This window comes from Motacilla alba, chromosome 2, assembly GCF_015832195.1.
Source record: "Motacilla alba alba isolate MOTALB_02 chromosome 2, Motacilla_alba_V1.0_pri, whole genome shotgun sequence".
NCBI lineage: Eukaryota > Metazoa > Chordata > Aves > Passeriformes > Motacillidae > Motacilla > Motacilla alba.
Window position 1 is genome coordinate 83,292,853 of NC_052017.1, and position 23,715 is coordinate 83,316,567.

At 37.2% G+C, this 23,715-nt stretch overlaps 1 protein-coding gene across 1 annotated transcript in view; it reads right to left on the bottom strand.

Moving 5' to 3' along the window:
- Positions 1–9,073, bottom strand: part of COBL (cordon-bleu WH2 repeat protein) — a 203,364-nt gene extending 194,291 nt beyond the window's left edge. Inside the window, exon 1 of the mRNA XM_038129018.1 lies at positions 8,874–9,073. The gene's annotated coding sequence lies outside the window, so the exon portion shown is untranslated. The remainder of the gene's footprint in view (positions 1–8,873) is intronic.
- Positions 9,074–23,715: the final 14,642 nt, after the last annotated feature.

Here is a 23,715-nt window from a genome sequence, read left to right on the forward strand (position 1 = left end):
GCCCAGAGGAATTGTGGGTACCTGATCCCTGCAAATATTCATGGTTAAGTTGGTCTTTGAGCAACCTTTTCTAATGGGAGCTGCCCCTGCCCATGACACGGGCATGTTAGGAGATGATCTTTAGAGACGCTTCCAACCCAAACCATCGTACAATTTTGTTCTGAGTGCTAACTAAAAGCCCTTGCCTTACCACTGCCCTGAATAATTATCTGTTATTTGAACACTCCAGAAAATGCACAAAATGCCTTCTGGTCTCAGAAAGCTTTGTATTCTCTTGCTCTCATAAAGAGAAAGTGAGACTATGAATTTTGCCAGAGATTCAGTGTTCAAAAACTCATGAGGATCAAGCACGTAACCATTTGGTTCAGGTACAGATGACAATAGCACCTGGACTTGCTGAATAATGAATTTCCAGAGAGATTCAATTTAGCTAAACTTTTCACAATTAGACTTTTGTGAGTGAAATGACAGCTGAGGTCTATAACTATAATATATAAACATGTTTTTTAAAATACATGCACAAACTCACTTTTCCCTGGAAAGGGAGCCAACTCCAAGAAACACCATTTCACAGTTTCTTTCCAATGTGGGCAGCTGCTTCAATGCAGGTAAGCTGCTCATAACATACAATTTCACAAGGCAAAGGAAAATCTTCAACTATGAAACCATTACCTCTTCCAAACAATCCTTTTAATTACAATTCTTAATTGAATTCCAGCCCTAGGCTTAATACAAAGGGGCTGCATAACTAGCTAAGAGAGTACTAGTCTATTTGCTAATAGTACTCTGAATCTCACCATTTACTTTGGCTCTGAAAATCAGAACTTGAATAAGAATGCATAGTCCTATATAACCTAATACATCATTTTCAGAAAATGCTGTATAAAAAGTTCAGAGCAGCTGTTGGTGGATGCAGTTGGCAAGTGTCCTATTTATGTGATAGTAAAAGGCCTTTCCATAAATGCATTTTGAACATTCTAGAAGAGCTTTTATTTTTATTTCATGACAGAAAGCCATATGGACAGAAAATTAGAGTGCCTTCATTGCAGGTTTACCCCAAGGACTGCTTCCAGAAATAATGGAATGGTTAGAGTTGGAAGGGGCCTTAAACATCATATAATCAAATACACTAAAATGTTTTCAAAGGATGGGGCTGATTTATTATTTTGATCCAAGGCTGAGACTCTACTACAATACAAATAAAGATGCACTTAATACAAAACCTGTGACTAAGAAATGCTGTGATGCAAAGTTTCACCTTCAAATTTCACTTGCTATTACCTGAAATAAAGATTGGCCTTGAAGACATACACAGTACAGGCAGATTATCGAAATGAAAATATTAGCTGAGTTCTAAATTTAAATCTTAGATTTCTAATTACCTGAAGATCATTTACTTAGACACAAATACAGTGTCTTCAAGAAAGCTGAGTGCAACACTGAAGCCCAAAGATAGCAGAAATCAAGTGATGGTGACGAACTCCCATCATTATGTCTTCCTCTTAGTGAATAGTAAAGCAACGATTTATAACATATCTCAGTGGCACAGGTGTCATTCAAGTCAGAAACAACAACAAAAAACAAGCAAATAAACAACCCAAAACCAGAAAAAAACCAAACCAAAACAAAACAAACAAAAAAAAATGCTGCTGTAGGTAATGTACAAAGAACTTCAAAGCCTCAGAACTTATATTGTACTCTGGGCATATTTGGCAAGAGGTAGGATAACGTATAATAGATGCTAAAAAGAATCTTTTTCTCTCATACTTCTCCTACAAATCATTTAGCTCATGACTTTTCTCACATATTCCCAAGTTGAGCTCATCAGTATTGCAAGGGCTCCTGACACAATGCCTGGATCTAGTTGATCTCTTGGGTAAGATTTAGCCTGAGAAGAATTCAGCCCTTAACCTTTGGCTTCCAGAGTGCTATGAAGAACAAAGACATCTTTTTACAAGACGACAAAGTGATCAGTATTACATCATGCTTTGTATTTCTAGAGGAGATGAATTTACAAGTTTCGTTTTATGAAAGGATCTTTTTTTCACAGCTTCCTTTCTTGCTGTTATATGCCATTGTAAATGAATGCTCATGTAAACTGGGGTAAGGGGGGAAGCAGAGGGAAGAGAGGGGGCGATATCCTTGCCCGTGCTTCAGATGCCAAAGCTGGAACAGCAGATTTTTGATTCTTCCCTTTCAGAGAAGTCCACAGAATTGAAGCAGGCAAAGCAAGTCCTTCCCCGGCACAAGGTCTACTGCTGAGACATTTCCACACTTTCTACTCTTGACTTTGTGTTACCCTTTATCTAGGATCACTTTGAACCAAAGCCTATCACACTGAAAAAGACAGAGACACGTGGGTAGAGCTGAGTCTTATTTGACCCAGTCCTTCCCTATAAGGCAATCTTATAATGAGGAAAGAAACTGAAGTATCTTAGAAGTTTAGAGATGCAGCAGGCATCTCAGAAGAGATAGAGGTCTTTCTGTTCAAAAGTAAATTGCTCTGAGGTGATTGTTTCCCTTTGTTATTTTTGGTCTAATGAAGCAAAATTGCTGTATCATCAACCTTTTTTAACCAAACCAAAAAAGGTGATGGCAGAGTATATTTTGGCCACCTCCTCTTGAGAGGTGATAATTAGAACTTTGATCCTGAGGTTTTCTGATGATGTGATTTGGTGATGCTCCAGACCATCTCAGCTCTGTCATTCTTTAAAAGGTGCAGTTTAAAGAGAGAAATAAAACATATACCAACCCAAAACCACAAGAAAGCAGCAGTTGCTATAAAAAAACAATACAAGAAAGCACCTTTAACTGAGGTGTACAAGTATGTTCTTTTAAAGAAATTACATGGGTTTGGCTAAAACGAGCCTGTTTTCATATATAATAAATATCTAAAGTGCCAAGTTTGAATGACAAAAAAGTATTAACTACTTTTTCATTTCCCCTAGAGATTTGCAAAACTTGTTATGTCTTAGCTTTAAATTAAAAGAAATTAAAGCACTTATACAGTGAAACAAAAAACCTTCAGCTGCCTCATGCACATAGGACTACTCCCTGCCTCTGGAGAGTGCAGCTGCAAAATGAACCACACACAGACCAGGTGACATTTCTCAAGGCATGGCTAATTTCACTCTTTGTAGTTGCAACGAGCAACTCAACTCTTCTTGTGCCAGCTGACAGACAGGTCTTGTGACACTTACCTGTCCCAATTTTTAGAGCTCCACAAAATAGAATGGATGATAAAATAGGCAGCAGGCACAGTCAGGCCACCCTATTTTAAGATTATCACTGGTCATTTCCACTGGCGGTAGAAAATGTGCTAGTTGCACTAATGACATTAAAAAGAGATTAAAAGTAAGTAAGGAATGGTGGTGTGTTGTGCCAAAAGAGGTCAGTAAGGTAATACGCTGTCATAAGGCATCAAGAAAATGCCAACTACTCAAAGTACTCAAGAAATTAAGGTAGTTCTTGAAACATGTACTTCTAATCCGAATTTCTGACAAAGACACCAATAAATACTTCCCAAATATTGTTCTTTGTTCATGTAGCAGAGCATAAAAAATGGATAAGGATTGTTTAATTTTACTGTAAACTGGATATTTTAATGGTTCTAATAATGGAATTGAAGGATATGAAAATACATTGAAGCTCATGGAAGAAAGTAGGCGCTCCAGCTCACTAGAACATTTGGTCAATTTTTTCCCCCTTAGGTCAGATAATTCAATGTTTCTTTATGAAGAATTTTTTTTTTTTTTGGTAAGGATTTATAATTCTAGACGTGGATGTGATACTCTTTCTTAGTAGGTTTCAATTCAAAGCCCCAAATATACCTGTCTGGGGAAATGCAAAGATAGGTTTGACACTTAACTATGTCCATTGTAGGAGAATTTAAAACCATTCCTTCTTCATTTCTACAAGTGCCCTAATGACAAGAAAAATTAGTTATTTCTGGGTAAGAAAACTGTAACTGAAGAGCACATTGACCTGACCTACACCTGACCTAAACAAGGAGCTCATGTTTCTAATCAAGACATGCCACTGTTTCAGTTGTAATGTTTCAGCCTCTGTGATGTGGGTTTGTTAGGTTGTTTACAGGCTAGGGACATTTATAACATTATACAGGGTATTGAGGAAAGTCACTTTCCCTGAATTGTATTTTCTTAGCAGAAAGGACTTACTTGATGGGAAATTTAGTTCAAATCAAATATAGTTGAATAAGATCTGAGGACTAGGACTTAAACCCCTCAGTTTGAGAAGATCTTAAGTAGAAAAAAAATGTTATGCTGATAGCAACAAAAATCAACCAATAACCAAGCCAGCTAAAACTTCATTGACAGAATCGTCAAGATCCTCAAGCATTTGAGGAAAAATTTAAGTAATGAAGATCAATAATTTTCAAAACTCCTAGCCTTAAGCAAGGACTTTCTGCCACAGTTTCAGCTGTACAAATCAGAGATTTGCCTCAATAGTTATTTTTTCAGCCTCAGTTTATTTCTCTGTTGCCAAATGTGAATATGACCACAAGCTGTAGAAATAGTCAGCATATACCATTCCATCCCAAATCCAGGCTCAGGGGAAAATGTAATTAGCTATGTCATGCATGCATTCCTGACAGGGGAAAAAAAGTATCTGAGAATTCAGGTCTTGAACCTTAGCCCAGAACAGGATGCTCAAAGCCAAGTACCAAAACAGTGCACACCATGAATAGTTCCTACTTTTTCTCCTCCTCGATTAAGTTTTGCCCAGGTGTTCAGAGACTACACCATTAGATGATAATCTCCTCAGAATTCACATTGCAAGAGCAAATCAAGGTGACTCTGTTCTCTGAGGCAGTTCTTCAAAGACAAATCTTAGTCAAACACCAAAACCTTATTTTTCTCCCTTCAATCCATTAGGGTACAAGAAGATTTGGTATGTGGATCCTGTCAAAGTTCCTCTTGGCACCAAAAATTAATTCACTTCATCTGCAACCTCTCTGTGGTTTAGCTTACTTCTTTGCATCAGATCAGGTTTAAATTGGAACTTCTTACAGATCAGCTTATAAAAGAAAACTACCATAAGAAAGGCCAGCTTGCTGTCTTAGAGCAAACCGCAAATATTAAATAGCACTGGAAACAAATACATGGTGCTATGACATCTGCTCTGATTCAAGGTCGTCACCTGACTGCTTTGTGTACCACAGACCTTATGGAAACAGGATACAACAATTGCTGTAAAGCAGGGACTCCCTATTGAGAGGGTTGAAGAAGAGAAAGTAAGCAAATGTCTTCTGGCATTTATTGTCATTTATGAGGAAAGGAAGAGGCCTGACATCTCACAGCTTGTGTGTGGGTACACAACAGACATGCAAAATGTTAGGCCCTCGGAATGAGAAAGAATCTGGGTGCTACCAAAAAGAAGCACAGTCTATTTTGTATTAGAGCTAATTAAATTAAAAGCATTTGCCCAGGGGAACAGCTTTCTCTCATCTCAAACACTCCTGTCTGGGGACCAGGAAGAAGTAACTGGTGAGCAGGGACATGACCTGTGATACATCTTCACATGGTTGTGCCTCACCAGTGAAATAATTGTGCATGAAGTTCACTGAATAAATGCCCATTTCACGTTTATATCAAAAGGAAACATATCTCTTCTGACTCTACTGGAAGTGGTCTTTTCCCAAACATGGATCTCTAGCCAAGCTGAGTCTTTAGAAAATATCACATTCAAAAAGAAAAAAGATAGAGAAAAACCCAGTATTTTCTCTCTAACACCCCACAGTGATTGGGCAACCCAGAGCGGTCCAGTGTAAGGCAGGATACAAAAATCTGAGTTTTGGGAATCCCACTGCATCAGTCAGCACAAAGTCACCAAACCTCTCAGCTAGTATGGTATCTTAGGGAGAAAATACCAGAAAACCCACATATCCAACCTCATCTTTCTTAGCCAACTGCGAACTTATCACTGCTATTTTTTCTGATTTAGGTTTCAACAATAACTCTTAATACTGACCCCAAAAAAAAATTCTTGAAAAGCCGTAAAGATTAGAAAGGAACAGATTCTCCATTCCATTCAGGGGAACTAGAGGGTAGAAAAGGTATATCTTCTCAAGTGAGCATTTAGCAGGCCTATCCCTTCAGTTCCTTGGTTAGGATAATGGACAACACAAGAAATAAAACCCTTGCCTGACTTTCCTGATGGATCCTGTGATAACAGCATACTCTTAATTCTCAAATGGTGACAAAAGCTCTGAGATAGTTGGGTGCCATTTCCAACTCAGATACCTCCCTAACTTCTGCAGAGTTAAACCTGAAAATGAAAAAAAAAGACTGCAGCTGTGGAAACCTGAGTGCCAACATTTCTACCTTTGCAGTATGACATTTTTTTATCAAAATAAAATTGATTGTAGTCAAGTGCCAAACCTCACTAGAAGCCAAGTTCATCCCAGCCATAGGAAATTACATTACATTTTCCAAAAATGGCTTGTCAGGAGCTCCTGTCTTGTCCATCCCAGCTCCTTTCACAGTTGGCTTGTGTGTCCTTGTAACATGGGGCTGCACAGGGCATGTTCATGCTGCTGCTGAGGTCTGCTTGAAAGAGCAAATATTCTCTTTAAATCGTGACAGAAAAGGACTGAAAAATTCTGGGGTTTTGGTGTTTTTCTAGCTGCGTGCTTGTTTTGTTTCACAGCTCTGTACTTCATTTTAATCTGATACAATAGCTTTTGCTGTTAAGTGCCAGGAGGTGTTCATAGCAATTAAGTATCAATAGTTACATGTACACATCCTTACAATAAGCATGAGCTGTTGCCTTGCCCACCCACTGCACATTACCAGCTGGGTCAGACATGCACAAAAGTTTTTTACCGAGTTCGCTGGAAGAAAGTATGAACTTATGTAATTAAAAATATCAACCCATTTATGTTTCAACAACTTAAAGAAAAAGTAATTAGAAAAAAAAAACAAAACCCCACGCATTTCTTGAGGGAAAAAAAAAAACAAAAAAAACCCCACCAAAACCAACCAAACAAACCAACAAACAAAAAGCCAGGAGGTGCCACAGGAAAAGAAATATTTAAGCAAAGCTCAACAAGAAAAGCACTCATAAAAATCATACAGCATCTTCAGTAAAACTCCAGTAAAACTCCAGGCAGAGATATCCAAGCCATTTCCCAAATTCTTATATTTTCTTATCAGCGTTATCATACATATTTAACAACTAAGCAGAAAGCTCAAACCCCCAACAGCAGCAAGTTATGCTGGATCCTCCGCAACCGGCAATGCCACCCGTCGCCTCCTTTGGAGGGACAAAAATTCCTAAAACTCTGGATGTGCATCGCCCTCTAGTGACAGTCACCTGCCGCCACATTTGGCTTGCTCAAGGCTTGGTGCTGCCGTGGGGGCAAAGCCTTAGGGGCCAGGAAAGCCTGCTAAAACACAAATATGAAGCACAAAGAGCCACTTATTGCACACCAGTTTCAGCAAGAGACCAGAAACAACCGAGAGCTGCAGAAGTGTGAAAAAAAATCCAGCTTATCTGTCTACCCATCCAAAGTTTTTTGAATAATGTGTACTGAAAAACTAAGCTGGAACTCAGTGCATTTACTCTGCTTAGGTTCTCTCAACTTTTCCTGAAAAATTAGGTTTAAGGAATACTAGAACATAAAATTTTCCTTGATAAGGCTGTCTGGCTTTCTTGATGTCCAAAATTTTTAGTTTCAATTTGGTTTAATATGGATTTTCAGTGCATTCAATCAAATCACTTAGGAACATATGAATGTTATGCTTAAAATTTAAACTCTAAAACTTGTATTTATTTTTTCCTCCAGAAAAGTTTTTCATAGAAATCAATATGTCTCCATATTCACATTTTTGACAGAAAAGCTTTCCCCATGGAAATACACTAACTCATGTATTATGCATTCCCAGATTGATACCCCGAAAGTGAAAAACTAAACAAAACAGGAAAACAACCCTACAATAAAAAAACCAAATTAAATTCACTCCAAGTTAACATGGAAAACATTGGACATAAAAATCAACACTAAATTTAAAAAAGTTGAAAACCAAACTGGTCTTCTTAGGATGTTTTTTGTAGCACACACACAGAGTTTGTCCGGCACCCTTACTGAATCTCATGGTACCTTCACAAGACACACCTTTGATTAATTAATAAAAGCAGCCTGCTTCCAAAAATAATTTCTTTTAATCTCAAATACTTGAATGCAGGGCAGATTGAAGAGGTAAGTGAAAAGCTTCTGATTAGTTAAGTGCTTCCGTGACTGTATTTCTGACTGCCTCTCCTGCAGATGTCCAGAGTTACAGCAGCCACCACTGCCTCTGCCCATTTGATCTGTCCAATTTTATGCCCTTAATTTAGAGCCAAATAAGGCCCTGTAACTTATACCAGCAAGGAATAAGATTATTCCTATTAGTTAAATACCTATGGTACTCCCACAGAGCAAGATACTCCTCTGAAAGTGTGAGTAAAATAAGACAAAAAAGGTTTTCAAATGAATTTGCCAGAGCTGGATAGAGAATCTATGTCTGCTGACTTGGTAATAGGGCTGCTCTGCTTTGAAGAGAAATTTGGTGAGATTTCACAATAGTCAACAATATTAAGAGATGCACATTTACATGAGCAAAGAGAATGTTTAAACATTTAAAATGTAGCAATCTAAATAAGTTGATCATTATAGTAATGCCATAAACAGCTCCATGGTTATACACTGTTACTCACATCCCATGAGCTTTTCCATTGCATTTTGAAGCTACCATTAACTTCTGTGGCCAAAACCTTCAGAAAAAAAATATTATTTCTCTTTCTCAGATATGAGCTACAATAATATCTATTTTTATAAAAGTTTTGCTGAAAAAGAGATATTCATACATTACCATAAATCAATGAACTTGAGAACTTAGGAGCACTTTATAACTTGATTTGTAGTTTGGACTGCTCTCCTTTTGCGTTCCCCAGCAGCACACAATTTGTGTCAATGCTCCAGTAGGATTTAGAATCTTCCCAGCTTTAGCATGCTGCTTTGACTTTCTGACCTTCAGTTTTTAAATGCAAAGTCACTGACAAGATATCTCAACTACACTCATTCCAAAGCTTGTGGGGATTACCTTCAGTCAATGCTGTAGAGCTCTGCAGGAGTGATCAAAGTTTAATCTGTTTCTAATTAAAAGCTGATCTGCTTGACCCCATGCTCTAAAAATATCAATCTGTTTATATAAACTGGTTTTTATGTGGTTTTTTTTTTTTATCTCCACGATTTCATAACACAGCCAATAAAAGAGCACAAGGCATCAGAAACGGTTTTAAATGGGTACAGGAGGTTATGCTTCAGAATAATCAACATTAGAAATTTCAAGAACAATTAGAAGTGCTAGAAGTTAAAAGGTAAATAAGTAAGTGAGCTCAGATAAACATGACCATTTTTTCACTACAGAGAACACAGGCAGTTCTAAAAACAGCAATAGTGATACTATAAACAATTGCTGCCTGTGTAATGTACATAATTAGGAGATTTTAGGGTTGGATTAAGCAAAAATGAAGAGATAAAAAAGAAGTCTATATGCTACCCACAATGTAGACCATGCAAGTAAACGGCACTGCTGTTAGGTCTTATTATATAATATTTTCTAGCTAATATTAGGAAACAGACACCTGATATTCTGGCCTAAAAAGTTCTTGAGAACAAAGATTCAGCACTTCCTCTGAACAGTTTTTTCTGAAATACCCTTTTCCTCTTATTTTTTTTCCAATTAGACTTTTTTCCTCTTTTCTATTCAAATGGAACAAGGAGATCTCCTAGATTATTTTATATGTTTTTAACCAAAATAAAATAATAAAAAAGAACATCTTATTTTTAAGTAATATTCATTTTTTACATAAAAGATTGAGATTTTCTTACCTCTGAATGATGGCCTTTCAAATCACTGTGATACAGAAAAAAAAAAAGTTTCTCTAGAATATCCCATTACTAAGAAATTTCTCAATTGCAGCTCATAATTTTTCAGATAATTTGTGGAGCTTTCACTGTGTGCTGTGATGTATAAACTCCAGAAACCCATATACTTAGATGAAAAGGTCTCACTATCAGGTCCTGAGCGTCTTATATGACTCTGATTTTCCTTTGTAATCTACTTGCAGTTGCATGGTCTTTTTCCAAACTCTGCATTTGGTCTCAGAAGCTCTGTAATAACAAAGATCCTCTTGACCCACATTCAGCACTGCGGACAACAGACATGTTTGAGAGATTTGTCATACCAAGAATTGGGCTTTTCATCTGAAAGCTCCTTATAACTAGAGGCAACAGGGTTCCAGTCTGTAAGCCTTTATATATAATTTTGGAAGAAATTGGATAAAGTAAAGCCACTAATTAATTTAATGAGTTTGTGCAAAATGCTGAAGACATTCAGCAGCGCTGTTCTTGGGACACACAAGTGATACAAGGACATGACTTAAATGTAGTAATTCCAGTTTAAGCTTGAAGGTGGAGCTTACATTATAATAAGAAAACATAACTTGCTTTTTCAGAGGCAAGAGTACCCTTTGCCTGGAGAAACTGGAAAATATTTCATGCATAATTTCCTTTACCTACCTCTTTGTTTTTCTACCAGTGTGGATTCCTTCTACTAGAATTTGTAAAGACAATTGTGGGCACCCTGAATATCCAGTGAAATTTTCTCTTCTCCCTTGTAGCATTTTCTTTTCTTACACTTGGCCACATATGAGTGCTTTCAGCTTATGCTGCTGTGGTCCACTGTATTTGAGGCTGTGACTTATTATGACAAAAAACCCATGATTTTAAATGCATGAGCTATTGACTCATTTTTTAAACAATCTACCAGTAAACAAACTTGCTTCAGTGCTTCATAATTCATATTGACTGGTGTTTGCTGCTCAGAAAGAGCTTAGGATCTTGGTCATCTCAGCCAGAGCCAATTGTCCTAATTAATAGCATTAATTTTAGGGGTGTGTTTAAACCAGGATTGATTGCTGCCTGCTCCATCCACCTGAGAATGCCCACAGATTTGAAGCAATATCATTTTAACTGCGAAAATTTCCCTTCTTCATGTCATAGATGTCACTCAGTAAACTATATACTACTGTGCAGCTTTCCTATTTTGCAGGAAACTCAAAACCGTACTGTTTGAGGAGGGAACATGACCTTAAAAATATTTTACCCATCACCAAATGTAGCTGTTAACATATTGTAAATAAAAAGTCACATGTAAGGTATTTCTATTTATATGTTAAAGCTGGTGGTTTTTGTTATATTTATACTGTGTTGCTAGAAGAGATTGTTCAGGTAAGGGTTGGTGTGTGTTTGCATATAGACCCTAAAATTCCTGAAGTCTTCTGCTGCCCAGAAAAATGTGGGGTTTATAAGATTTGCAATAGCACTGGAAAGTAGGTGAAGTTGTAAAGAAATCATGGTGAATTGCCTGACAATAATGGGGTTTGTCTCTTTTCAGAACATGCACTTGTATTCTGTTTTGATCCATTTTCTTGCAAGAATACAATAAGGTAAGAATTGAATGTCAGTGCAGTTGTCTTACAGAAGTAAAGTGTATGAATAATGAATGCTAACTTGAAAGCAGGTACTGTTAGTGATCATCCTAATTATATACATGTTATATTCTAAATTGATACAGCAATTTTCAAATATTCACATTTAAAGGAAGGAGAAATTATATTGCAGAAACTATGGAGATTATTTTATTGGTCATGAATCATGTATAGTCTGGAAGGGATCTTCAAGATCATTTCATTCCAATCCCCTGCCCCTGGACAGGGACACCTTCCACTAGACCAGATTGTTCAGAGCTCCATCCAATCTGGCTTTCATCATTTCTAGGGGTGGGGCATCCAAAACTTCTCTAGGAAACCTGTTCCAGTGTCTCACCACCCTCACAGTGAATAATTTAATCTCTATAAGTTGTCTAAACCTACTCTCAATTTGAATCCATTCCCCCTTGCCCTATCCCTACATGCTCTTGTAAAAGGTTCCTTTCTGTCTTTCCTGTAGGCTCCCTTCAGGTACTGGAAGGCTGCAATTAGGTCATATCTAAGGTTTGCCATGAAACCTCAGATAAATGATTTTAACTGTATCTTTAGCTAGTTGAGTCTTTTCAGTGACAGCATGTCATGTTGTACCCTGAGAAGACATCAAATGAAATTGGTAAAGTGCAGCCTGGGTTTAGGCAGGAGAAATTCCGATGATAGTAGCTGTTTTACACTTTGCTAATTCTATGTCTTGCTATCTATTTACAGTATTTTTCGCAGCACTATTTCCAAGTAATTTCCATTAGAGAGCTGTGCATATCAGGATCATGTGTTTGCTGGGCTGTGCTTTGTTAAAATAAATTTTTACCTACCTCTAGATAAGGACCTGGCTTTTGAGGTACATACTCAGGGAGTGACCAGGCTGTGAACAAAGATTTGAGAGTTCCAGGTACTTGGCAGTTGCTGTGGATCATGCTAGTATTGATATTGTGAAGGACCCCAAGCTGTTGCTGTTAGATAACTGAGCTCACACAAATGGTTGTGTTAGACAAAAGATACTGGGGCAGGGGATGAGTAAGTGGTGATAGATGGGGTCAATCATATATCTCTGTGAAGTCTTTCTCCAAAGAGCTTATTCATGATTTAGGCAGAGGGCACTGATGCTTTGCTTACAAGGTCACAAGTTCTGTCTTACTACTCAGGTGGAAGAGCAATCCTGAACAAGGGGAAAAGCTTTCACTTCCACTAAGCCAAACTGATCTTCCCTAAAAGCAGTGCTTGCACAACAATCTCCACCTTTGTAGAATTAATGCAGTTGAAAATGTAGATACAATTATTATCTACTTCTTTCTTTTCTCCATGCTCTGCTTGGTCCTCACTTGTAGTTCTCCCATATGGCTTATTACTCCAACTATCCAGTCACTATAGGTAATGATAACAGCAATGACCTCCAGCATTAAAACTAGTGTCTATTAAAAAGAGAGAAAACTTTAACAAAAAGAGTTGCTAATTTGGAACAACTTAACATTGTATAAAAGACAGTATAGTAAGTCCCGTGCCAGCAGGTTTGGCATTGTTTTTGGAACATAAGGGACAGCTGGCACCTTAGTATAAAACAAGCCATAGCAGCATCTGTTGTCCAAAGGAAATACTTCACTGTATATTTTGAAGAAGAAAAATTAGAAAAGGGTGACATATCCTCGGAAAAACCTCAACAATGTCTCTTTTGTTCAGACCTCCATCTTGGGAGTTATGAATTTATGAATAGATGTTATTGCTCCCTCCCATTGCTCTCCAGGTGCCACCAAAGTTGCTTTGGCCAGTGGTTGGTCTGTCTTTGAGCCAGTTTGTCCTGGCTCTGTCCAACACAGGGGCAAGCTTTAGGTTTATTCGCACCTGCAGCTCCTCAGGCACCAAAACCTTGCTACAGAAAGACAATCCAGTCACCTCTGCCATTTCACAGAATCAAAAAATGGGTAAGATTGGAAGGAACCACTGAAGATCAACTATGCAACACCCCTGCTCAAGCAGGGTACCTTAGAGGATGTTATGCAGGATTGTGTCCAAAAAACTTTTTGAAACATGTCTAGAGATAGCAACTCCACAATCTTCCTTGGCAATCTGCTCCAGTGCTCGGTTACCTGTACAGTAAAGATGTTCTCCCTCATATTCAGGTGGAACCTCCTGTCCATCAGTTTCTGCCCATTGACTTTCATCCTACTGCTTGTCACCACCAAGCAGAGCCTGGCACCCTCCTCCTGACTCCCTCCCCTCAGATACTTAGATACATCAATAAGGTCCTCCCTCAGTCTTCTCCGCGCTAAACAGTCCCAGCTCCCCTGGCCTTTAGCAATGAGAAGAGAAAAGGAGAAAGAAGAAGAGCGCAGTCAGCAAATGGTTTCTTTACCTGAAACATCTCTGACCTTAGAGCTGTTACCAAACAAGCCCCTGAGGCTTCTATTGTTTTTCCTTGTTTTGTTTTACTTAAGATTATTTATTGTCCAATTTTGAAAAGAACTCTGAATAAAGCAGTTATAGAGGAGGACCTTAGTGCTGAAGGCCAGCTCTTCCTGGCAGAACTGCAGTCTCCTCCTTTTCCAGAGGAACAGCTCTCTCTGACTTCCTTCCTTCATCTATTGCTCTTTCTCATGCACTGCCACGTAGGGTCTGCCTGTTTCTTCAGTGACATGTTGGCTTGGGAGTGGTTATGAATTTCTAGGTAGATGCTGCTACACCCTCCCATTGTTGTGGGAGTACAGACTATTGATCATAACTACTGCTTACAGAATTTCCACTGAAATAGATGTGTTGATGTTTTCAGGAGTGATGTGGTGGACGCCTGTCTTGCATCATCTTCTGCAGTGGGCAGTCAACCGCAACCTGAAGGAATGCTGAGATGTATGAAAGTGATGAACATGAACTTCCATATCTTCTTCCTGAGCTCAGATAATAAAACTTGTGCTGAATCATAGAGCCTTTTTGCTGAAATATCTATAATGCATTTCTGAGCTCTCTTTATTCCCATACACCCAAATGGTTACACTGAACTGGTAGAGAAGCAAAACAAGGAATCCTTCAGCATCTACAAGATTGGCAGAGACATACCTTGAGAATGGCTGTTGGAACATTTTAAAAGGCTGGGTGATCTGATTTGCTTTTATGGTCATTAGTACTCTGTGACTAAGACGTTTTGCTTGTTTTGATAAAGCAAAGTTATAGATTTATCACTCAAAAATGTCATATTTGTTTATCTCTGAGACAGCAGTTAGAAAATTAGACTTCTTGCACTCACTCCTTATGTTGGGCAGACAATTTCTTTTCAAGATATGCCTCTGAGCAAATTGTAGTTCAGTCATGTTTGATAGGAAAACTTCTTTTGGCAGAATTTTGATTTACTTTGCAGTTTAAATTCCAGACAACATTGAGAATGTCAAGCTGTCATCCCAAAGCCAGTACTAACATCCCCTCTTATTTATTTTTTCCTAATATCATAAATATTAATAGAATTTTTCAATAGAACATAGTTTTCCATTCATGATTTTCAAAGGCTTTAAAAATGGTTAAAAATGCTCTTTCTTTCTTACATTTAAAGGATTTTAAGCACAGAATTTGATACCCTTGATTGTTCAAAGGCTAACTTAATTGCTTATTTGCAGAGTTTATTTCTATGCATTTCTTGAATAACTCATTGAATACAGAGAGCTAATATCCATACTGGTGGTAGTTAAGTAATTTAATCTAGAGTTGCCTAGTGAGGTGGAGAAGTCTGGATTACCATGGATCACTACTGGTTTCTGTCTACCTCTTCAGCAGGAAATTTTTTACCCATTTTGAGTAACACTGGATTTGAAACCAAGAGATAAACAAAAGATTTCTCTGAAGTACAGTCTGAAAACAGAATTCTGGAACCACTGGGTGTCACTGCTTGACTGCCTTTTGGTGTTAAAATATTTACAGAGGTCTGAGAGAGCTAAAAATAATCTGCAACAGCTCTGAATAGTTGCAGTATTTTCACTTGGAAAATACTTAATTGCTGTTCAAGAAACTGCATTTGTTATTAGTATCACAAGTTCCAGGAAAGCCTTTCTACTTTGCTTGCAAAATGATAACTTTGAAATATCTAATTTGTTTAGACTGGCTTATTTTTCTGGCAGCTTATAAAATATAAAATGTTATTTTGTAGAAAGTCATCAGGAGGGTTTTTAAATACAATGACATTGAGGCAGGAGACAAAAAAAGTGTTTATATTAACTGAAATAATTTGCCCTTTCTTGATGTTTTTAACCCTCTCAAGATTATCAGCTTACTAGGGCACAAATATTTCGAAAAAAGGGTAGAAGTTCTGAACAAAACTAAAACAAAATGTAAAAGCTCTAAAGATATGTGGAATTGTTGTTTCCATTTATGGACTCTGATTTTTTAAAAGAGTAATTCGAATGCTTGACAGAGAATGGGGGCTGATCCTGCAATCTGAAAGCAAAATCTGTAATTACAGTGGTAGTTTGAACAGAGCCAGACTGTAGCTATAGTTTCACCCACTCAATGGACCTATTGCACATAATATACATCACAGAAAAGACATACTAAGAAAAATGTTAATTTTCAATTTAAATTGCTGTCCATCAATTATATCATTATAGCATTATATCAGCACTGCTTCATTATCTTGATGTACTTAAAGTCCCTGATGATGCCATAGGTATAATTAAGGAAAAAGCAGTAACACTCACCCTGTTCCCCCCCCCCCCCCCCCCCCCCAGTTTCTCATTGTCATATAGTCTTCTTTTAATTTTTTTTTTTTTTTTTGCATTTCAGAATTTAAAATTTAATTGCATTGAAATGAATTTCATAACCCTGAAATCCTGCTCAAAAGAAAGGAATCTCTTCTCATATTTATAGTCTTTTTAGAATTCCAGTCAATAGACAAGCAACAGCCTATGTCTCATTACTGAAGGTTTGGAGCTAGCAGTATTGTAACCAGATCTGGTTCCTGCCTTGATGGCCTGAATCAGTGGCAAAGAAGCCCATTCAGTTACTGGAACACCACAGTGTAGCACTGTTGCTCATTTCTAAAACTGGGCAATGAGTATTCTGCCCTTCTTGTGCTCTGTTTTATATTACATAACATCCTGATTAAGAGCTAAAGACAGCATGATACTCCATATTCAAACAGTAGGACCAATTGCTCCAGAAAAGTCAGCTGTGGTTTCTCTGAGCCCCTTTCATTTAATTCCATTTTCCTCTTGTACACACATTTCAGTATTCAGCACTGTTGCTTTGCTGAGAAAGTTGCAGCCCCTGGCTAACTCACAAAGCCCCAGGAACCTCCATAGCTGTGAGTGCTTAAATCAAAACTCACATAAAGCTAAGGGAATATTTCTGTGCATCTCAGAGAAGATACAGATCTCTTTTCCAGAAGACTTCTCTAGAAGCTCATTCAAAGACTTTCAAACAGAAGAGGAATAAGCTTCCACTAGGATAGCAAGTAATTGATAGGGAACAGCTGTTGTGCCCCTTATGTTAGATTCTACTCTAAACAGGCAAACCCACAGCTATTTACACCTTAATGACTGGAAAGGAAGTAGCAGGAAAATCAGTTTAAAATATAACAAGACTCAAACACGATTTGAAATATAAATTCCTTTTATAAATTGAACTTGAAACCTAAATATAACCAAGCTCAACTGTGCAGAAGCTAACCTAAATTTTCTCCAAAGAGCATCTGGATCTGGGAATCTGATAAAAATGAGGAGTCCAGCTGAATCTGGGCTGGTGTTACTGTGAGTGCTTACCTTGCTGTTGAAGAGAGAAACTATTTCAACAAGAAGCAACACAGACTGGTAAGATGTATTGGTTGTATGGACAACAAATATGGAGTAAACCTCTGAACTCCTAGACATAAACTATGGAGCAAATAAAGGGATAAGGTTAGCAGAAAGCATATGATCAATTATTTTTAGAAAAATGACAGAATCTGCTGACATGTTAGAAAGCTCTAAAATAAGCACAAAGGAAAGTTCCAAGATTTCTATGGTGAAGTAAAAGAGAACCTCCAAGAAAGGAAATTCCTCACAATAACCATAGGCTGAGACTTTATATTCAGCAGGAAAATATTTGAATGTATTGGGGACTGAAAATCCTAATCTTTCAAATAGTCTTCTCTCCATTAATCTTTGCAAATACAACAAATATGGGCGATGTTATATCACAAATAAATTAGAAGAATATCCCTTAAGACCAGCATCAGATCCAGCATCATAAAGCTGTAGGTATAGTGCAAACATACTTGAAATTGCTCTTGCAAGTGTTAAAGCACTAAAAAATACGACACAAGTGCAGAGAGGATACATTCTTTGAATATGTAATGGATGACTGCTTCACTTTGGTTCTAAAAATCTGTATTTCAAAATGTCTTCAGTATACAGCTTTTAATGGATATTTTCTTCAAAGGGCTTATCAAAAGCAGATGAGCCAACACTCTATTTTCACAGGAAGTTTAAAATTTTCAGCAATTTTTCTTTGTAAATACAAAGAATTCAAGTCAAGAACACAGAGATTTCTTGAAAAACATTTACTAAAAACCAATTCACCTTGAATACATCCAGTTTGGCTTTTTGACACTAATATGTATTTAAGGAAGACTATTTGAAAAAAGAGATACCACAAAGACCCAGAGAACACTGCATGAAGCAGAAAAGAAGTTATAGTAAACACTTACAATCTTGGAGGAAAAACCTGCCAGTCAAAGAATTCACTACAATCTCAATAATATTTAATTTAAGATTCATTATTATAACCTGTATGTTTATTGAGTTACAATACATATGGTCTTGCTTCTCTATATCATTAAATTTGTAAAAATAACTCCTTGAGCTACCACTTTTATGTTCTCTTTTTGGACTCTTCTTGTTTCACTACTTAAGCTTTCCCATATGCATCTGATATTTGACCACTGGAATTCGTTAGTATGGATCAATTTACCAACTCATACAATATTTCATGTTATGTTTGTTGATATTTTTTTTCCTTAAAATCCTTTCTGGAGCTGTGGACTCCAAAACCAGATACAAGATCTCTGCCAGAGCCACAATGAAACCTTTTGTAGGTCCTGTTCTGTGCTTCTGTGATCTTTCAAGGAATAAATTCACTTCTTTTCTCTCTTATGACATTCACCCTCAATTATTACTTAAAGGCTTGGTTGTATCAGATTTGAAAAGTACCCAGGCATTTCAATATTGACAAAATTGTTTTTGTCAGAGAAAAAATACTTTGGCATTACCCCATAAATAAGTGACTAGCATTTAAAGTAATTTAAAAAAAAGAATGATCATTGATTAAAATACAAATAAGTGCCTACATTTACAAAATTTATGTAATTTCTCAAGCTATTCAAACAGCATGACATCCCTTATCAATAAAACAATTAATTGCAGAACTAGAGGTTTACAAAACAAAAACTATTCAAAGACAGCATCATTTGACTCAGATTTTTCTTTTCAATGAATGAATAAAGAAAAAAAAAAGAAAATTAAAGACTGGCCAATTCAAAATAGGAATGAAGCACACACAAATAGCAAGAAAATATAGCCATTGGAGCAAAATGCTGAGAGACTTGATGACCAGAAGATATGCTGTAGCCCAACATAAAGCACACTGCTCTCTAGTCAATCTTTTATGATTCTTAAGTGAGAGCATTACCTCACTCCAGGTAAAGATGACTCAACATCAGTGGGAACATAATGAAGGGGGAGCTGTTTTTCCAGTTTTGGTTTGAAAAAGAACGTATTTTGTAAAGCTTATTTAGAATTAGTACCATTCCTTTAAAAAACTCTTTAGTTTGCCTCATATTTTGACACAAAGTAGAAGTGTGTTCATCTCTTTTTTATTTTCTTAAGGCACGATAAGACTTTCCCTTGTCTATCTAACTTTCCCTACTTGAAACAGGTTGAAAAAAATTCAAAGTCTTCTTATATGTAGGGGTTAGTATCAGCACAGCTGTGGTGGTGCCTGAAACCAGGAGGAGCTGTCAGTGAAACACAGAATTTGGTGTTTTGTCTCAGCACCCCTTCATTTTCCTTGCTGAGCTGAGACTCTTTCAAGCAGGCATGTTCTTACTCTATTATTAAATTCAGAAAAATCAGCCAATGATACTACACTTGGTATAACACCACATATAAAATTTTGGTGCTGTAGTATATGCCCCTTTACCTAATCTGTCCCTTCAGCTGGGGTCTGCTTTTAAAAGCACTTAAATCAATATCATCTTACCTCATGCATTTTATTTACTCTATAAAAGGGGTTTTGTTCTACATATAAAATTAAAAATGTTATTTCTTCCTCCCTCCCAGTTCTATCTCACTAAAACAGATGTTACATTTCCATATACTCCTGAAATTTCAAAGTTTGCTTTATATTAAATGAAACTTCCTTTAGACCTTCCCAAATGCATTGTCTTTGGAATTTATGCTAAGTGATGTAGCTGCCATTTCTCTTCACAGAGAAAAGCAAGGCATAACTTCCCAAGAATATTTTTGGGATTCACATTCTCTGAACCTCAGAGAAAGAAAAAACAATTCTTATCTCATTTACTGCTCCTGTGTTGCTCACAAATGGAATGCATTGTGGAAGATTGTTTATCTGAAGGGAATTGGTGACTGGATTTTGGTGTGAGTGTTTTGATTCACTGACCAATTGAATCTGTGTGTGTGTTGGGACTGTCAGCTGACAGTCTCAAGATGCTGCACAGTGGAGGGCAGTTGAGCGCTTGGCAGATTCAGTTTAGATGTAATGTAATATAATGTAATACAGTATAGAATAATATAGTATAATAAAGTAATTAATTAACCTTCTGATAAGATGGAGTCCTCCTCATCATTCCTTCCTTAGTTGGGGGTGCCCTGCAAATACTATAAAGTAATGTTTACGAAAAGGTTGTAGTTTTTTCCCAGTCTTGCACCAAAAAGAACAGACTAGATTCAGTGTGCTTTGGACCACATTTTGGTATTACACCAACAATTTGAAGAGTGGTCTGATTCGGTGCAACAGCTGCTATGAATCTACATATGGTTAGATGAAGATGATGGTTCTCAGCTTCTAGGCCAAATTTTTATTTATTTATTTTTCATAGCTTGCACATATGCATAGGCAATTCTGTTTCAGGCAACATACAAGTACATATAACACCCATTTCTAAGCCTTCTTTGGCAGTAACTTCATCTCTGGCCATGGAGGAGGCAGCCTGTTATAGCCACACAATTGTCATATAGGAGGAGGTGTTAGCTCTCCCTCTTGCTTCTTTTAGCTGTGTCACTACCATTCTGTGTCCTTGGTTATAGGCTTTGCCACACAGGTTTACATCCTGTCCCACCTGTTGATGGAAGCTGAGGTGCTCAGTAAAAAACATTTTCCTTGAAAATCAATTTTGAAGACAGCGCGTGACCCCATATTTAGATGGAGGGAGAAACCAGATTTGAAAATGCACACTCAGCTGATTGTAGTGGAGGTAAGTAAAACCAATTGAATTGTTTGGGGAAGAAAGATTTATGAGGAGAATTTCAGCTGCAGCCTTAATTAGATAAAGGGAATAATTATGGGATGCCAGTGCCAAGAGAGCAAGTATGATTGTTTACAAAGTAGCAAACACAAACAGTAGGTGCCTTCCTTCTTATAACATGAAAAGCAGCATCCCTGAGTGAACTTAAAATTAGTTGGGTTGTCAGCTCAGATTCCTAAATCTTTATTAGTCCATTTCCCCTTTTAAGTTCCACTTCTGTAAGGAATTTAAATATGTGCCTACTTTTCAGCTTAGAAGGGCTGCTGGTGAAGCCAATCTGAATTCCAAATTAGCCATATATATTTTAGTACTCTGCCAAACAGGAGCTTTGAATAACAGGATCAAAGAATCGGGTATTTTATTCCCTTTACATTGATTAACCTGAGATGACTGTAAGTCTCAAAGCTGCAGCACTGGCCGGTCCATTTGTCACATCAGCTATTGACTATCTTGTGTTCTTTAGGGATGGCAGCTTGCAATAATATGACATCAGGAAGATTGATTTGTTTTATAATTTTTCTGATTTGTGGAAACCTCAGTCTCTTACATTCAGGGCCAGGATTTGATAAAAGCTCTGCTGTAGTGGTTCCTAGTATTTATGGCGCAATATATCTAGAAGGGTTACAGTTACCATCATGTTACATAATGCGTTTTTCCTTTTGACTTTGAAATATATTATCCTGCTTGATATAGATGGAAAGACCTGACTTGGTGAAGGCTACTGTGTGATGCCATAGCTAATGGCATGTTGCTACTTCATTTTAAAACTCACTAAGGAAAATGAAGTGCTCAAGAAAGGGGAATGCTTGAAGTCCCTGCACATAGAAGTCCTTCAGCCTTTTCCTTGAGATGGTTATTTCTGCAAATATGGGATAAGGATGCGTGAACTTTCTCCCACTGCCTCTCTACCATCCTTTTCCCCATATGCAGCCATGGAACCTTTGCAACAAGAAGGTTAGTTCTGATTTCTCCATCTTTAATCCTTGCCCTTTTATTGAGGCTGCATCCAACTAAATTATTTTTGTGTGATTTTTCCCTTGTGAAAGCTGTCTACAAAGCTGGAGATTGAAACCAGCAACTCTTCATATATAACAGAGGACACTACAAAGGGCTTGTTAGCGGGAAGATTTCCAAAGAATAATAGTCAACACATATTTTTAACTCCCTGGATAGCAACCAGCTTTAAGGTAACCTGCCCTTTCTCACATTCTCTTTCAGTCCAGGGTAGTAGATAATCTTTTGACCAGTTGAAGCAGCCCTACAAAAAACAACATTCTTCCTATGTCTGGGGAGAGGAGGGACTCACAGACCCAAAGGACATATCTAAATGCTTTGCAAAAATCTCTTCTTAATGGCATATACACCTCTGTAAAGCATCAGCCTCTGCCTGTGGTCTAGTCTGTATTGTCTCATTAACATTGCCATGATTACTTTCACAGTGGGTACAAATTTTCAATTGTGGTTGCTTTTAAATTTACTAAAATAGAAATTACATGAGATTGAGGGATATGAAATGCAGTAAAATCTGCTTGGTTTTCTCATTCAGTAAAAAAACAAACCTGGGAAACTTGGGAGATTCTATGTCCTGGATGTCACAGAGAGATTAAGAATGGTACCACTGAATCTGCAACTATATGGAGTCACTCTATTCCTGACAAAAAATCCTGTCATTTCTGGGAGCAGCTTGGATGATCTGCACTGCGGTCACACCTGCTGGTACAAGGAACTTGAATTTAGCTTTCACAGTAAATTATTTCTTGGTTGCCAATGGGGTCTATTTGCAGTTTGCAAGTGTTGGACAGGAATTGAACTTTTGACCTTCAAGGAGAAGGTGGAAAAGGAAGGTGGTTGTAATTAACATAGCAAAAGCAGAGTGCATAGCCAGCAAGACCAATCGATAGCATACTTTTCTTTATGTTCTGTTACAAATATGACCTATGTACCTTTTCCCCAAGAGATATCAAACATGTTCAAGGCAATATTGGATTACTACATACTGCACTTCTGCATACTGAAAAGTACCAGATAACTTTTATAGACTTCTACCTACCATACTCACGCATTTGCAGAAGTCAGGTTTCCATCCTTTAGAGTCTGTAATGCAGTTAATTAATATTTTGTTTATTTCATTAATTTAGAATTGTTTTCATAGATTTTGTTTAAGGATTTTTTCTCTTATGCATAATTGTCCTGAGTTCCACATAAATTTTGTCTCCTCATAGTGATAAAGATGTAAAGGTTCATCCTTATGTTTTATTTTAATGAGCATTCAGATGATACTCCCTCTGTCTACTGCAGAAAGAACCCCTCCAGACTTGCTTCTGAAAAGTGGTGGTTTGAATTTGAATCCTATATACTACCTGTTGTGCTTAGTGCATCTACAAAGTTAATGACTGCTATTTTTGCCCAATTGCTTTCTGCTTGTGTACTATGTGGAAAGAGTTGCAAAATTATTTTAAATATTTAAAGGTGTGGGACGACAGCATATTATTTAATAAAATTGTTATGCTTACTATAATATCGGCATTTTCATTATATCTGCAGTCTTGTTGCACCTTGTTCTTAAATAAAACAAGGTATTAACAAAGTTTTACATGCAAGGAAAAATTATTAACTTTTGGACAACCTTTTCCCATGCTAAGGTTAAAGTAAATGCCCTAGATAGAAAG